Consider the following 15,728-nt stretch of genomic DNA (forward strand, 5'->3'; position numbering starts at 1 on the left):
TTTCTCCAACTCCGTTGAAGATCATAGTTTCATTTTCTGTATTCCTACAGCACTCATATGAGAGTGAATACACAGTAAGAACTGTCATTATTTCTTCATTGATTGTGAATTCTAATGAGAATTCAGAGGCTTAAGATATTTCTAACTTACCCAATTTAGGAAACTGTACTCCTCCCCCCTTTTAAATACAGTTCTGCAACAAACTCATTTTGTTATGGCAAGTTATTTAACTCCTTCCTTCCCCCAATAAATGAATTAGGAAGAAAAATACTCCTATATCAAAATGCTATAATAAAATGATTAATAGCATCATAATGGCTTCATAGTTGCTTCCTTAGAGCAAATGTCCTTTTCTAAATCTATTAAACTGTTTCAAAACAGTTAGTTAGAATCAAAGCACACATACTTAATGATGCTGAAGCTCTGAATAGCTCTATGATTTGTTTTCTCAACAGATGTGCATCCTTCAAACCCTGATTTCACCAGATGCATATTAAATTAATCCGCACTTTAAGTTTTTACGTAACACTTCACTTTGGTTTTATAAATACACCACACCACATAGAGCATTTCATTTGTTGCTCTGTGCCATTAAATATTAACCAATTATCTCCACTGTGCAAAAAAAAATACATTAAGATTTATTTTAATGCAGCCAATGAGTGCTTGCTAAATATAGGCTATACTATCTTCATTATTTTTTAGTTAGCTGATTTCGACCTAGAATACGGAAAACAACAAATTTGCTCTAAAGATACAGTGACACCATGTACTTAAAAAAAAAAAAAACCACAAACTTCAGAAATTAAGAATTCAATCAAATATTTTAATTCTAATACTGTAATAGTTTGATAATCTTGGTAATTTTACCTCCTGTAAAATTCTAACTTCTTCACTAACTAAAATGAACAATTTACTGTATTACATCAGAAATAGAACTGAACTGCAATTCAGAAAACCTGGGTTCTAGTCTGACTCGTTAGCTCTACAATGTTGAACAAGTCACTTAGCCTCTCTCCACTTAAGATGTCTCAGCTGTAAAATTAAAGCCTCTATCTACAACCATCTCCATGTTTTCTTTTAGGCTTCATGATTCCATAATCTATGAAACTCAAGAAACACAGCATTAACCAGATGGATCCGTTAAAGACAAAGTAAACTTACGTATTGATTGATTTGGAGAGCATCTATCTCTGGAAAACCTAAGTGCTTTCACGCAAATGGATCCTTCCTTGTGTCTATTATTAACTAGGTGAAAAAGCAAACAAAATCCAACAAATGTGAACCTACTAAAACATTTTTTGCATAAATGACTAGACTATTTGGCTGTCATAATACCAATCAAGGCTAATGCTTTGGAAAACAGAAGATATCCTAGAAATTCAGGACAGTTATAAAGTTAACTGAAAGAGGAGTCTAGCTAACAACTACTACTTGGGTTATGTGAGGAAGTGTCTCAGGACAGCATTCCATTACTTTTAGAATAGACAGTCCACTGAGTAAGAATTGGATATAATCAGGCAAGTCCAGCAGTATGCATGACATCTTTTCCTACTCAGTCTTTTCAGCTCAAGCTTCTGGATAGTCTTCAACACGGGTAATAGGAAGAAGCAAACAGTGAAGAAGACAGTCATGAAACCTATATGTCTGAGGGGGCTCCCTGGTGGCACAAGGGGTTAAGGGTTGGCACTATGAAGCAATCGCAGCTACTGCAGCACAAGTTCAATCCCCTGCCAGGGAGGTGACCCATATGATGCAGGAAACCTCTCCCGTCTTACCCACTACTCCCCTCAGCAGTGTATTTCAGTCAATCTGCCTGTTCTGCTCCCCACTCTGTCTCTGGTGAGTCTGCTCAACCCCCGTAACTCTGACCTGTACCCCATTGCTTATATGCATAAATAAATCTTTAAAAAAAATCTATATAGCTGAAACCCTACACAATAAAACGCATGTGGCAAAAGACCGTAACTTTAGTGACAGTTCAAAATTTCTGAATTTAGAGCTCCTATCACCTGCAACTGTCATATGGGTGGTACCACATTTGCTCCTACTTTCTAATGTCCTATTATATATCTCAAAAAATTAAGCACTGCCATGAACATTTAATGACCTACTATCAAGCTTTTTGAAAGGGAAAATCAAGACTCTGAACAACAGTCCTAATTACATGATATGTTACAAAAATCTTTTCAATATCACCCTCAACAAAATATTTTATGTATTTTAGTTTCTTATAAAAAATGCTCAGGTGGGCCTCCCTAGTGGTGCAAGGGGTTAAGACACAGCACTATAAAGCTTTCCGCAGCCTCTGCAGCACAAGTTCTACCCCAGCCGGCCAGGGAGCAACCCACATGGCACAGCAGACCTCTCCTGTCTCGCTTGCTGTTCCCCTCAGCAGTGTACTTCTGAGTGCCTGTTCTGCTCCCCACTCTGTCCCTGGTGAATCCTGTCACCCCCACACACACACCTCTGGCCTGTACCCCAGTTCTTGTATGCATAAATAAATCAATCTGAAAAAATGCTCAGGAACTGGGGTGAAGTGGGATGAATTAGCACAGCACGATGATTTTCATTTTATTTTATTTTTTTAACAGGGGTGTAGGCCAGAGGTGCGGGGGGGTGAGAGGATTCACCAGAGACAGAGTGGGGAACAGAACAGGAGGAAAGACTGAAATACACTGCTGAGCAGCAGGCAAGTCAGGAGAGATCTGCAGCGCTAAGTGGGTAGCTACCTGGCTGGGGATTGAACTCATGGTGCAGTGCTGCGGCTAGCTTCATAGGTTGCACTTTAACCCCGCGCCACAGGGAGGCCCAGCACAGATGATTTTTAAGGCAGTGAAAACCCACTGATATAAAACTAATGGATATCATTTGCATTTTTCCAAACTCACAGAACATACAATATAAAAAAATAAACCCTAGTGTAAACTATAGATGATTAAGTGATTATGATGTGTTAGTTAATGCAGGTTCATCAATTGTAACAAAAGTACCACTGGTGGGGGATGTTAACAGAGGACATTGCACATGTGGGGGGGGGAAGAGAGGGTAGATGGGAAATCTCTACACCTTCCTCTCAATTTTGCTGTGGAAAATGAAATTTTTTTAAAGATTTATTTATTTATTTATTTATACAAGCACTGGGTACAGTCAGAAGCGCGGGAGGGTGAGAGAATTCACCAGAGACAGAGAGGGGAGCAGAGCAGGCAGAAGGACCGAAGCACACTGCTGAGGGGAGCAGCGGGCGGCAGGAGAGGTCTGCGTGCCATGTGGGACCCTCCTCCAGTGGCCGGGGAGCAGCCGGGGATCGAACCGGCACTGCAGAGGCTGCGGGCAGCTTCACAAACCAGCGCTCAATGGCTGCGCCACCAGGGAGGCCCGAAAATGAAATTTTTAAAAAAAATTCCTTATTAACATTTGTAGGACAGGAAAAAATTTACTAAACAATGGACATTTTTATGCAAAAAGACAAAAACAGACAGTCTTAACTTTTTCACAAAAATTAATTCAAAATGGATCTTTCTCAATGTAAAATGCAAAACTACCAAATTCCCTAAGTTAACATGGGAGAAAATCTAGGGGTTTGACATTGAGTTTTTAGATACATACTCGAAAGCATGATTGATGAAAGAAAACCTTGATAAGTTGGGGTTTATTAAAATTAAAAACCTTTGTACAATGAAAGGCATTGTATTAGTCAGACTGGAAGAAAATATTTGCAAAAACATATCTGATAAAGGATTTGTATCCAGAATATAAAAAGAACACTTAAAACTCAACAATAAGAAAATGACCCAATTTAATAATGGGCAAAAGATGTGAACAGACACCTTACCAAAGATATAATATGGCAAATAAAAATATGAAAAGGTGTTCAACATCGTATGCCATGAGGGAATTACAAATTAAAACACCTATTAGAATGGCTAAAGTACAAAACTTTAACAATATCAATTGTGCCAAGAAAGCGGAACAGGAATGTTCATTTAGTGCTGATAAAAATGCAAAATGGTACAACCACTTTGGAAATAGTTTGGCATTTTCCTACAAAACTAAACAGCCTTATCACACAATCCACCAATCATATAATCCACCACCCTCCCAGGTATTTACCCAAAGAAGCTGAAAGCATATGTACACACCAAACCCTTCACCTAAGTATTTATAGCAGCTCTATTCTCAATTGTCAAAAAAATGGGAGCAGTAGAGATGTCTTCAACAAGTGAAGATGAAACAGTATAATCTCCATAGAAAGGGAAGCTTCCTTGTTCTCAGCCTCACTTAATGAAGGGTGGAGCTGAAAGGTGGGGGCTGAAGAGGGTGCTAGAAAGGACTGAAAGAGAAGACCTGCATGAGGCACATGAAACAGAGACATGTGAAGAAGCCATGCTTGCTTCTGGGCCTTGGACTTGTACTGGTAACTTGGGGAACATGGAAGGAGACACTTGAAAGATGTGGGTGAGAGACCCATGGGAAGGTCGACAATTGCAGCCTTTATCATGACTTGTACCTTGACTTTGCTCCTTTCCTTTCAGACTTGCCTGGCTCCTTCTGCCTCTTTCCTATGGTTCTCCACCAGAAGGTGCCTTGGATTTGTTGCTTTGGGCCAATGCCATTAACCCATAGGGGATGGTAACTTTGGGGGTCTCACTGGGAAACTATTATCCTTTCTTCTCTCTCTTGCATACTATTTCTTTTTTTCAAAAAAAAAAAAAGATCTTTATTTATTTATACAAGAACTAGGGTACAGACCAAATGTGCAGGAGGGTGAGAGGATTCACCAGAGACAGAGCAGGGAACAGAACAGGCAGACTGACTGAAATACACTACTGAGGGGAGAAGCAGGCAAGACAGGAGAGGTCTGCCGCGCCATGTGGGTTGCTCCACAGCCGGCAGGGATCGAACCGGCAGTGCAGAGGCTGCGGACAGCTTCACAGCGCTGCACTCAATCACCAGGGAGGCCCCTCTCTTGCATACTAATTCTATTAAAGTTCTTTTCTATTGAAGGTCTTACACACTAAGAGTATGTTTTGTCTTTAGGCAGTGGATGGCAAAATTAATTTAGAGCATGCAAGCTTGAGAGTCTTGGGGTGCCCATCAGTCTGCCCACTGACAAAGGGATAAACGATTATGGTATATACATGTAATGGAAAACTATTCAGCAATAAAAGTAAATGAGCTAACAAGACACAAAAAAATATGGAGGAAGTTTAAGTGCATATTACTAAGGGGAAAAAATATCTAAAAAGGTTACACACTGGGCCTCTCTGGTGGCACAAGGGGTTAAGACACAACCTCCGGGGGCCTCCCCGGTGGCGCAGCGATTGAGCGCTGGGTTGTGAAGCTGCACGCAGCCTCTGCAGCGCTGGTTTGAACCCCAGCTGCTCCCCGGCCACTGGAGGAGGGTCCCACATGGTGCGCAGACCTCTCCTGCCGCCTGCTGCTCCCCTCAGCAGTGTACTTCGATCCTTCCGCCTGCTCTGCTCCCCGCTCTGGCTCTGGTGAATTCTCTCACCCTCCCGCACTTCTGACTGTACCCAGTGCTTATATAAATAAATAAATAAATAAATAAATAAATAAATAAATAAATAAATAAATAAATCTTTAAAAAAAAAAAAAAAAAAGACACAACCTATGAAGCTGTCTGCAGCCACTGCAGCAAGAGTTCGATCCCCAGCCAGGGAGTTACCTACATGGCATAGCAGACCTCTCCTGACTCACCTGCTGCGCCCCTCAGCAGTCTATTTCAGTTAGTCTGCCTGTTTTGTTCCCCACTCTGTCTCTGGTGAATCCTCTCACCCCTCACACCTCTGGCCTGCACCCCAGTTCTTGTGTGCATAAATAAATAAATCTTTAAAAAACTAAAAATTAAAAATAATAAATAATAAAATAAAAAGGTTACACACTATATGATTCCAACTACATGAAACTTTGGAAAAGGGAAAACCACAGAGACAGTAAAAAAAATCAGTGTTGCCAGGGATTTTGTGATTAGGAAAAGAAGGGTGAATAGGTAAAGCACAGGAGATTTAAGGGTGGTAAAATTGTTCTACATAAAATCGTAATAGTGGAATACGTGCTATGCATTTTTTAACACCCACAGAACTATACAAGAGTGTACCTCAATGAAAAATATGGACTAGAGTTAATAATAATGCATCAACGTTGGTTCATTAACTGTAATGCACCACAGTAATGCAAGACGTTAATGGCATGGTTTATATGGTATATAGATTTGAGATACGGAACTCTATTGATCAAATTCTGTAAATCTAAATCTGTTTATAAAGTAAACTCCTAATTGTTTTTTAAAAAATCGGGCATCATTTAGGCCTCCCTGGTGGTGCAGGGGTTAAAGTTTCAGTGCTATTAAGCTTCGCCAGCCACTGTGGCATGAGTTCGATACCTGGCCAGGGAGCTAACCGACATGGCACAGCAAGACCTCTCCTGTTTCACCTGCTGCTCCCCTTAGCAGTGTATTTAAGTAGATTCTCCTTTTCTGCTCCCCACTTTGTCTCTGGTGACTCCTTTCAACCCCCGCACCTCTGGCTTATACCCCGGTTCTAGTATGCATAAATAAAATAAATCTTTAAAAAATATTTTTTAAAATGGGCATCTACAATCTCAAAAAGCAGACATTGCTACATTAGACTTATAGAAACTCTAACAAAGTAAAAAAAAATTAACTTTAAATATGTAAAATATTTAAATAAAAAAATAACTTTAGGGCCTCCCCGGTGGCGCAGCGGTTGAGCGCTGGGTTGCGAAGCTGCCCGCAGCCTCTGCGGCGCTGGTTCGATCCCCGATCCCCGGCTGCTCCCCGGCCACTGGAGGAGGGGCCCACATGGCACGCAGACCTCTCCTGCCGCCCGCTGCTCCCCTCAGCAGTATACTTCGGTCCTTCTGCCTGCTCTGCTCCCCGCTCTGGCTCTGGTGAATTCTCTCACCCTCCCACGCTTCTGACTGTACCCAGTGCATGTATAAACAAAACAAAAAACAAACAAACAATTAAATAAAACATGTTTCTATTAAAAAAAATTAACTTTAATTCTCTGCCGTTTTCCTATCACTAGTCACACATATCTGATTGCTAGCACCTAGATTAGAGAATGTCTTCTAGGAAATGAGTAAGAAATCCAGCTTGGACCTCCCTAGTGGCGCAGCAGGTTGAGCGCAGCACTGTGAAGCTGTCCACAGCCTACGCGGCACCAATTCGATTCCAGCCCGGCCAGGGAGATTCCCACATGGCGCGGCAGACCTCTCCTGCCTCCCCCACTGCTCCCCTCAGCAGTGTATTTTGGTCATTCTGCCTGTTCTGCTCCCCACTCTGTCTCTGGTGGATTCTCTCACCCTCCCATGCCTCTGACCTGTACCCCAGTACTTGTATAAATAAATAAATCTTAAAAAAAGAAAAAGAAAAGAAATCCAGCTTGACCACAGTTATGGTTAGCAATTAGCAATTTAGCCAAAAGAACTAAAGAACTAAATGGGACCTGGTGATGATCGTAGACAAACACAAAACAAACAAAAACTTAAAACACTTTCACATCATTCATCAATGCCAATAGACAAATTAATGTGCAATGGTAAACTTATCAAGACAGACAAAAATATGTGGTACTTTCTTTCATTCAGAGGCTCCAAAAGTCCTCAACATCCCTTTTTCTAGGCTAAAGAGTTAGAATGTGCAAGCTACGGAAATCAATGTGTATCCAATGCTATTTATGTATCTTGGAAAATTTATGTGGTTATGTTTCTTGGAAAATTTACATCAAACTGTAATGTTCTGACAGCTTACCCAGCACCCAGAGGTGTTGCCCCAAGTTCTCTTTGATGGCAAGGGCAATGGCTACCTGTTCACTTAGCTTCTCTGGCCAAAGCAAAATCCAAGAGAATAGCCCTTTCCCCAGTGTCTGTGCCTCCATTGTGATGGATGAGCAATTATTGGAGAACAATTCCCATCCCTGACACCCCAGCTCCTGTGATAACTACCCTGCTTACTTGGAGCTTCAGGGTTAGGAAGAGACTTCAGCAGTGTAGGGGCAGTCCACCTGTCTTCCTACAACACCAGAACCTCCTCCTGCAAAGCTCGGCTCTCCCATCCACATGCCTTCTTCTTCAGGCCATTTCTGGGACACCACACTAGTTCTACTTCATAGTTTGTCAAAAATGCCTGAATCTTTCTGGTCCACTCTAGGTGCCAAGTACCTTAACCAGAACAAGTTACAGTCTTTTCCATCTCAGTAAACCCAAAAGCCTGTCCTCCGGAAAAGTGGTAAATATGCACCCTATGAACTATATGGTAACAATGTATGCTATAGATGAAAACGATAGCAGTTGGCTAAGGTAAGACAAAACTGAGAGAGTAAGTTTAAATAGACTTATCACTAAGTTAAAAACCTAAGTAGAAGCGTTTCTTCTGGTGTTTTAAGTCACCAAGAGAACAAAGATTTATTCTTTTTTTCCATAAGCCACTTTTAGAAACTTCTATCAACAATCAGACTATGGTAAGCATTACTGACAAACATGGTTTATTAAGTGAATGCTGACAAAAATGCATCAAGCCACCTAATGTTCAGATAGTTTGAAATAAATGTTACCTTTTGCCAATGTACATGATCATTCTATGTGAGTCAATATAAATGCAAGTTTTTTTAGTTACATGGTTCATTTACAGAGCTGAAATTATGTAACGAATCTACTGAGGATTTTTATTTTTGAAAAATAATCTGATGAATTCAAAAACACAAAATATGAAGGGGGTGAGGGAATAAGGAATCTGAAACAGATGGCATCTATTTTTTTTTTTTTTACTGAGTCCATCTTGAATACAATCCCAATAATGTCAAAATCCAATTTAGCTCTCCAAATAATCTTAAAATGGCAATTCTGAAGTAAGTTCATTCATTTTCTCCCTCCCAGCTTCTCAAAGTTTCTATATTAGGCCAAAATGAGTAGAGATAAGTGAGAAGTTAAAAAAAAAAAAAGAAAAACTATTGTTCCACACATTCTGAAATTCTCTAATGAAAATCTACTTTTATTTATTTGTTTGAAGCCACTGAAGCAGTTTCTTTTAAGATTGGCAATAATAAAATCTGTCTATCATATCAGTCTTTTTTTTCTGGGCACTGATTATTTATTCTTATTAGAAATTAACTTGTATCTTCATAAAAGAAATATGCTTTAAAGGAGTAAAAAGCTCTGAAAGAATACTAATTTGTTTTCAGTAAAGAGAAAGTCCTGTCTGGCATTCTTAAAAATACTTCCGCAGTAATTATTTTATTCCCAAGTTGAAAGTACCAATAAAATCAACTGTACTGTGCTTATTATACGATTCTAGTACATGGTATATAAACCTTTCCAATCTTTCCTAAAACTTTGAGGTTATCTAAGAGATAGCAAAGGGAGGTTTAGTCATTTTTAGATTTCCTGACAAGCAAATTCCATTAACTGACAACTGCAAAGATCCTTGGAATGGCCACATACTTAGTTTGAGTGAAAAGGTCACTGAAAAAAGGACCATGTCTTATAGTCTCTACTGTAGGCTACAATCTAGTATCCCATCTCTTATAACAAAATAAATGGTTTGCTAAAATTTATGAGAAGGTGGGAGATAGGAGGCAAAGCAGAACTTCCGATCATTTTACTAAGTAAACAAGATAACATGGCCAACTTCAAAAGTCCAAAGATGATGATCCAGAATAACATCGCAAAAAGCTTATCTATACATCAAAGACTTTACAGTCTCAGAAAAGTCACTTACAAAGTTGAATAACCTTACCAAAAGAATCTGCTACTACAGCAAAAGCAGAATTCAACTCTTTCAAAAAACAGTATACTTTAATAATTTTAAATATGGCTTTCCACTTATCAATTTGATCAATACTGTTGTGAATAAAATTAAAAATGGATAGTATTCCTTTCAAGAAACATGCAATATATAGCAGGGGAAGAGGAGGGATATGGGTCAAAATAGGGAACAGAAGAGCATAAGGGACTATGGTGATGGTTCACGTGTGATGTGGTGATGGGAGATTCATGGGGACTAAACAAGAGCAGAGAAATCAACTATTGTACAAAAATAAAGAACAATATAAGAAAATTTTAAAAATCTTAGAAAGTAAAAAACTAGAAAAAAAAAAGAAAGAAACATGCAGGCCCTCCCTGGGGGCCCAGGGTATAAAGTCTCAGAGCTACCAAGCATCACCAGCCACTGTGGCATGAGTTCTATCCTAGACAGGGAGCTAATTCACATGGCACAGCAGACCTCTCCTGTCTCACCCAGTGCTCCCCTCAGCAGTGGATTTTAGTAGATCTGACTGTTCTGCTCCGCACCCTGTCTCTGGTGAATCCTCTCACTCCCTGAACCTCTGGCCTACACCCCAGTTCTTGTATGCATAAATAAATAAAAATAAATCTTTAATTAAAAAAAAGAAACATACAATAAAGTTGGAGAGTTTTATTAACAATGGGAAAGTTCAACTGTTTAAAAGATAAAGAAATGGGGAAGAAATAAATTTGAAAATAACTTAAAATTATGCAAAATTATAAACCTCTCTAAAAAGATGTATTGAACTACAAAATTCCTACCCATGCCACACAAAAAAGACTATGATTAAAATTATGTGATTTTCGGTCTCTGAATACAAGGTACTTTAAAATGTAAAAATACCAAGTCACATCAAAAAGCAAATTACATTCCCTGGAAATATGACAGGTTACACATAACTTTACAGTCTGTCTACAAAACAAAGACGTCATGTTTCCGAAATTTCTATAGTCTCATCACGAATGATTTAAAGGCAGAAAGTCATTCCATTTATTTTACATATTATACATATAAGAATTCTGTAAAGTTTGTTAATCATTTAAATCTAATTTTAAGATGAGTCATGCTAGTGTTGTTGATTTTAATCTTACAATTACAAATACTACTTCCATTTATGCCCCAAATTCAATTCTCTTCAGACACATATGATGTTTAAGATTTACATACATTACTTTTAAATGTCTTTTTTTTTTTTTTACATTTATTTATTTATTTATTTATTTATACAAGCACTGGGTACAGTCAGAAGCGCGGGAGGGTGAGAGAATTCACCAGAGCCAGAGCGGGGAGCAGAGCAGGCAGAAGGACCGAAGTACACTGCTGAGGGGAGCAGCGGGCGGCAGGAGAGGTCTGCGCGCCATGTGGGACCCTCCTCTGGTGGCCGGGGAGCAGCCGGGGATCGAACCGGCACTGCAGAGGCTGCGGGCAGCTTCGCAACCCAGCGCTCAACCACTGCGCCACCGGGGCGGCCCTTAAATGTCTTCTTATCAATCCACACTAAGCATACCACAAATCTGAGAAAAACCTCTGAAACATACCTTGGTCTTTCCAATAAATGCACATATTCTGCTTTATTTTAAAGAGTTTTTCAGAAATTGATAATTGAATTTCATGTTATTTATTATTTTGGATGAATTTTTAGAAGTCACGTATGTTTTGGAATACTACCTAGTTCCCTTCCTTTCTCAAACCTCATTCCACAAAATTGTGCTACCTTTACTATGTAAGATTAATGCTAATAACTCATCTTTCAACTAGAAAATGCTTCCATTTGAAGTGGACTCTTACAACACTGGTAAGAATTTTTCAACTCATTTTACTTATGATAAAACTGAATCTCTAGTAAATTCCATGACTTGCCCAAGGTCAACAACTACCCAGTGGCACAGTCTGGGTTCAATCCCAGATTTACCTACCTTAAGGCTAATACTTGCATTTGACCACAATTATCTCCTTAAAAGATTAAGAGGCAGGCTCAACAGCAGAAAATCTTCTGAACGTTCACATATCTATTCTGAGACATCTATCACCACACCGTACCTACAACTCAGTCACTGACTTAAATATAAATGTGGAGAATCTTTTTGCTTCATGTAAACTAGGGCAGGCTTAATGGCAGGTAAGAAAGAGGTTAGAAAAGGCTTGCCTCAACATGTCTCGCCTAGACCTCTACGGTTCCCCCAGTCTATTTTTTTTTTTTTATAGACACGTATATTTGCCGAACAAGGTTATGCCAAACTAGCCTTGGTGTTTCTCATAATTGCACTTTTCTATGATAATTTATACGAGATTTATTATCAAACTGGGAGACTTCGTTGAATATGCTATTCTGGCACTTCCCAAACATTTGAAGTATCATTTAGGGACAACAAACCTAGTTCCACCCCCTATCTTTCACGCTGAGCAGCCTGCCCACCTGGGGGCTACCGCTCCGGTAGGACGCTGGATTAAGAGCAGTAAGGGAAGAAGTGGGGGGAAGCGCATGGAAGTTGGGTGGAGGGAGGTCTCTTACCCACTCACCAGCCCTCGCTCCTCCAAGGGCGGCTCCCCACTGTGCCCAGCCGACTCGCAACCCCCACCCCTCGAAGTCGGGCTCTGTCCCAGCGGGGTGGGCAGGGGAAGCTGGCGCTGGGAGCACAGGATTGCCCCAGTCACCCAGCGGAGGTCCATGTCCTGCTCCTGGCCGTGGAAGATGCTCCCTCTTTCAGAGCGAGCCCCTCAGGTGGCAAACTCGCCGTCCGCACCGGCCGGAGTCTTCAGTATAGGGTGGGCGCCTCCTCCGCATCCTCACCCGGCCACACCAAACACTACGCCAGGGGTGTCCCCCAGACCTTTCACTGCACCCTACAACCCTCCAGAGATACCACTTGCCGGCCTGCGCCCCACCCAGGATCTCGGCGTCCCCCGCTCGGACCCGGAGCGGGGCCCCCCCCACCAGTCTACACACACACACACACACACACACACACACAGAGACACACACACACACACACACACACACACACACACACATCCTCAGGCTCCAGCCTCCCGGACCCCATCGAAGCTGAAGCGGGTACCTGGTCTGGCTGTGCTCCGGCACTCAGATGGGGCGAGCGCAGTCCCCTCCTGGAGGTGCCTAGTGCTTCTCTACCCACCCGCAGTGGCGGCTTCTCTTTCCCAGGAGCGGGAGGGAGGAGGTGCGGGAGGGGAGGGGGAAGGCGAGGAGCCGAGGGGGGGCTGTAGCCGAACAGGAACCACTAGCCCTGGCCCCGCCTTCGGCCCGGCGCACGGCGCCCTGGCGCTCGCGATAGGACGAACTTGAAGGCGACTGGGAGAAATGGACACTACCACTTCCGGGTCACCCCTGCCACTGCCCCTCCTTAGTAACCGCGTGGGGTTGCTAAGCGGAAGTACCTTCAAAGACAACCACCCCCATTTCTTCTGGGACTACCAGGAGGTAGCTGGGAACGTGTGCTCCTCTTTGGCTACACCCTCTTACCTTCTGCTTCTGGACTCTGAGACGGGCACACGCTTCCCTGTCAGAGTCACGAAGCCCATCCTGCTTATCCCTTCAGCTAGACTCTTCCCTCCAGCCCCTAGATACTATATACACCTGCCACCCCCCCCCCCGCATTCTCCCCACCCCCACGCCGAGTCTGAGGCAGACTCAGTGGCTCCTGCTTAAGCTCTATCCGGTCCCTCGTGGGAGTTATTTTCTGGCGGTTTAGCAAGCATCTCCCTCTTGTGGATTTTCAGTCGAGTTTCAACTGAATTTTTTTTAAATATCCTTTTATATGTTATGAAAGCTTTCTCATGCACCTCTTTCTGTGACAGCCCCTGCAACGGAATGGTGAGAAAAATTTTGTCTTCGCCTTCCTTCTCTTTTGTAGGGATTGTACATGTTGTGTATGATCTGGAAAATAACCTAGCTAATTGTAAGTGGAAAGCGAAGATTCACTGTGAATCGAGTAATTTTAATAACCACTTAGAAGTATTAAGTAAAGACCAAAGGAAAGCCCGTAATCCAGCTTGGGAAGGAGGAAGACATCTAATCCTCCTCTCAGAATACTTTCATACTTACACTGTGGACAGGAAACATACTAATGAGACCTCATTTATTCTTGTTTTGGGATGATAAAGGCTTTGAAATATTGGGGAAATTATTAGCTAGGGAATTGTAGTTAATAATGATGTTTTAGAAAAATTATCCATATCATTATCTCAGTTAAATATTCAGAAATGTGTAGTTGGGTATTCCGTGAAAAATGAATAAAAATCTTGGCATGACTCTCCTCGAATATGCCTGCCTAAGAAACGTAATTCTGTGGCAGTGAATGAACTTGTAAATGCAGGCTCCAACTTTTTTTCTTTTTGGAATTAAAGTTTATATATCACACAAGAACATTTAAGGTTAAGGTTATACATATTGATACTTATCAGAGTGGTCATAATGAGACTTTACATACATAATAAAAACTTACTTACTGTAAGTGGTTAAGTCCACATTTCAGAAATGATTATATGTATATTCATATCTGTGTGCATATTTGTATACTTAAATGCAGACTCAAATTTTATTGGTCATTATATCCTCTTAGTCACTGATATTAGATTCTTGTCCACCTCAGCTGGGGCAGAGGAAATGAGCTTTGGTAACTTTAAAGAAACAGCAGGTCTGTTGGTTTCCTGTACACATGAGACAGCATTAAATGGATTCACCCTAGAAGTTAGTTTAGCAAATCCTTTAGGATATCATTTGAGATTCAAATGTCAGTAGTAGGTTGTTTAATGAATCTAAAACATTTCAAACCTTGCTGTGGACATGCATATTTGTGGAAGTATACACACACTTCAAATGGAATCTGAGTAATTGAGTACTTAATTGTTCTTTTAAAAACCTAACTTAAAGTGACAAGTGATAAACCTGTTACCATGTTAAACTAGTGCTTGATATTTTAATTGCCAACAGGTTTAAGTATCAAAAAAACTTTAAATTAAAAAGCAAATGGGGGAAGGGATTAGGGTGAAAATAAGGTGGGGGATTGAATGGGGACAATAATCAAGATGAAAATGCATACATTGTGCAAAAATGAAAAATGATGTAAAAAATATATAAAATAAAATAGAATTTTTTTTAAAAAAAGCAAATAAAACTGGGCCTCCCTGGTGGCGCAGCGCTTGAGCTCTGGGTTGCAAAGCTGCCCGCAGCCTCTGTAGCGCCGGTTCAATCCCCGGCTGCTCCCCGGCCACCGGCCACTGGAGGGTCCCACATGGCGCACAGACTTCTCTTGCTGCCCGCTGCTCCCCTCAGCAGTGTACTTCGGTCCTTCTGCCTGTTCTGCTCCCCGCTCTGGCTCTGGTGAATTCTCTCACCCTCCCGCGCTTCTGACTGTACACAGTGCTTGTATAACTAAATAAATAATTTTTAAAAAAAAGCAAATAAAACTATAAGTCCAATGAGCAATGACTCATTTAAAACTATGGTGGACTTTGGCTCTCTCTAAAAATTTTTAAACATGATTATAGTAAATGTGTTTTATAGGAAGAAGTGTTTTATTGGTTAAAATCAATAGTTAAGATTACATGTGGTTAAAAAAAGATTAAATGTGGTAATTCAAGCCAATAGAAATGCAAATCCCAATGAATCATTCATTTTTCCTATTGCCTGAAGAAATAGGACTTACTCCCTTAGACTTTTCCTACAACTTTTATTTATTCAATCACTTTCACATAGGTATATGAATAACTGGCTTGACTCCTAGATGGTCACATGACTTCTGTAATTATATCATTTCAACGTGCTAGTTTCTTGGGGACCTCTATAGACGTACAGCAAAATCCACACATAAAGATGTAACTATAAAGGTTTTGACTATACCTTTTAAGATTTTGACTATACCTTTTAAGATTTTTATGA

At 40.8% G+C, this 15,728-nt stretch overlaps 2 protein-coding genes across 16 annotated transcripts in view; one reads left to right on the plus strand and one right to left on the minus strand.

The window, feature by feature from the left end:
* Window positions 1-15,728, minus strand: part of CSNK1G1 (casein kinase 1 gamma 1) — a 163,838-nt gene that overhangs the window by 139,025 nt on the left and 9,085 nt on the right. For 7 of the 14 annotated variants that reach the window (XR_008549165.1, XR_008549172.1, XR_008549161.1 and 4 more), the window contains exon 1: window positions 12,889-13,051. The exons of 2 other annotated variants lie outside the window; for them this stretch is intronic. The gene's annotated coding sequence lies outside the window, so the exon portion shown is untranslated. Of the gene's footprint in view, window positions 1-7,798; window positions 8,340-12,888; window positions 13,052-15,728 lie in introns of those variants that run through there. 5 more of the 14 variants (XR_008549178.1, XR_008549179.1, XM_054688054.1 and 2 more) reach the window with 2 other exon arrangements.
* TRIP4 (thyroid hormone receptor interactor 4) overlaps window positions 13,206-15,728 on the plus strand; it is a 78,786-nt gene continuing 76,263 nt past the window's right edge. The window contains exons 1-2 of one of the 2 annotated variants that reach the window (XM_054688042.1): window positions 13,206-13,268; window positions 13,618-13,661. The gene's annotated coding sequence lies outside the window, so the exon portion shown is untranslated. The remainder of the gene's footprint in view (window positions 13,269-13,617; window positions 13,662-15,728) is intronic. The other variant, XM_054688043.1, reaches the window with a different exon arrangement.

The sequence above is a fragment of the Talpa occidentalis genome, unplaced genomic scaffold, assembly GCF_014898055.3.
Source record: "Talpa occidentalis isolate TD23 unplaced genomic scaffold, MPIMG_talOcc4v2.1 talOcc4.11, whole genome shotgun sequence".
Classification (NCBI taxonomy): Eukaryota; Metazoa; Chordata; class Mammalia; order Eulipotyphla; family Talpidae; genus Talpa; species Talpa occidentalis.